We start from the raw sequence: 2,296 nt of genomic DNA on the forward strand, positions 1-2,296 counted from the left end.
TTTTGTACTTCTCAGCAAATATCATCTATTTTATTATTCTAAGCGGGTATTTAATTTTGGGTAATGAAAAACTTGTTATTCTTAACTCTTGGGCTCAAGAATTCCTATATAACGTAAGTGACATAGAGAAAACTTTTTCTATTCTTTTATTAACTGATTTATGTATTGGATTCCATTCACCCCGCGGTTAGGAATTAATTATTGGCTCTATCTATAAATATTTTGGTTTTGTTCATAGTGATCAAATTATATCTGGTCTTGTTTCCACCTTCCCAGTCATTCCCGATACAATTTTTAAATATTGGATTTTCCGTTATTTAAATCATCTGTCTCCGTCACTTGTAGTTATTTATCATTCAATGAATGACTGATAAAGGATCCATTTATACTAATCTAATCTAATTAGAATGCTTGGTACTTTGTAGTTGTACATAAGAAAAGTATTGAAAATCATATTTTATCTTTCTATTTCTAACCATCAGGAAGATTCATCCTATATTATTTCTAGATTATTCCAGTAAATAGCAAATTCGTGGCTAGGGAACTATACTAGCGACCTATCCAATTTATTGTAGAAATTTTTGCGATCAATGATTGGACCATGCAAACTAGAAATGCTTTTTCTTGGCTAAAGAAACAGATTACTCAATCTATTTCCATATCGCTCATGATATATATCTTAACTCGGACATCCATTTCAAGTGCATATCCTATTTTTGCACAGCAGAGTTATGAAAATCCACGAGAAGCGACTGAGCGTATAGTATGTGCCAATTGCCATTTAGCTAATAAGCTCGTGGAGATTGAGGTTCCATAAGCGGTACTTCCTGATACTGTATTTGAAGAAGTTGTTTGAATTCCTTATGATATGCAACTGAAACAGGTTCTTGCTAATGGTAAAAAGGGGGGTTGAATATGGGGGATGTTCTTATTTTATCGGAGGGATTTGAATTAGCTCCTCCTGATCGTATTTCTCCCGAGATGAAAGAAAAGATTGGCAATTTGTCTTTTCAGAGCTATCGCCCCAATAAAAAAAATATTCTTATGGTAGGCCCTGTCCCTAGTAAAAAATATAGTGACATAACCTTCCCTATTCTTTCCCCGGACCCTACTACTACGAAGGATGTTCACTTCTTAAAATATACTATATACATAGGCGGTAAGAAGGGAAGGACTCAGATTTATCCAAACGGCAGCAAGAGTAACAATATGGTTTATAATGCTACAACAGCAGGTATAGTAAGCAAAATCGTACGAAAAGAAAAAGGGGGATATGAGATAACCATAATGGATGCGTCGGAGGGACGTCAAGTGGTTGATATTATCCCTCCCAGACCATAACTTCTTGTTTCCGAGGGTGAATCTATCAAATTTGATCAACCATTAACGAGTAATCCTAATGTAGGCGGATTTGGTCAGGGAGATGCAGAAATAGTACTTCAAGATCCATTACGTGTCCAAGGACTTTTGTTCTTCTTGGCATGTGTTATTTTGGCACAAATCTTTTTGATTGTTAAAAAGAAACAGTTCGAGAAGGTTCAATTGGCCGAAATGAATTTCTAGATTCACAGATTTATCGATATCAAGTTCGTGAAAAGAACCAAATTCTTGTTGGCGATTATTTATGATAAAAAAATAAAAAAATTAAATTATGAAAACTCCTTTGTCTTATTTATACTTTTCTTCAAAATCTACATACTATGTGGTACAAGGGATTCCCAGCATCTCGTAGAAAAAAAGTATGTAATGTAGAATTTAAAGAAGAGTATTTGACTTTCATTATTTTGATTTGGTTTTTTTTATTAGAGTAGTAGGACTATGTTACTATTGATAGATTTCACTTCCATAAGACATAACACGTATCAATAGTTTTCTATTCTAAATAGAAAGAAAGTAAAATTTGTCTAAATACTAGATAGAAGGAAGCGGGGGATAAATGCGTGGAAGAAAAAATCCTAGAAGGGATTATTTGTCTTCCCAGTCTTCGACACAAGAAAGGGGTGTAGAAAAATCCTTTTTTCTTATGTCGAAACGAAAGAGTAATGATTCTTGATCCTGTTTGTTAAAAATTCCTAGTCTTGGTTTCGATTTTTCCAGATGTGTCAGAAACCTGTTACCCTTCGCCCACTTTACGTATAATATATGGAGTGGTGGACAAGCTAAACAAAAAAAGAGAGGAAATTTTATTAATTAAATAAAACTTCTTCAATTAAGTTATCTTATACAAATAGATACTATCATATAAAAAAAAGAGGTGGTCTGAATAAATCAATGAAGTGAATTTTTAAAAAACATG

The sequence above is a fragment of the Capsicum annuum genome, unplaced genomic scaffold (genome assembly GCF_002878395.1).
Source record: "Capsicum annuum cultivar UCD-10X-F1 unplaced genomic scaffold, UCD10Xv1.1 ctg5104, whole genome shotgun sequence".
Taxonomy (NCBI): Eukaryota; Viridiplantae; Streptophyta; class Magnoliopsida; order Solanales; family Solanaceae; genus Capsicum; species Capsicum annuum.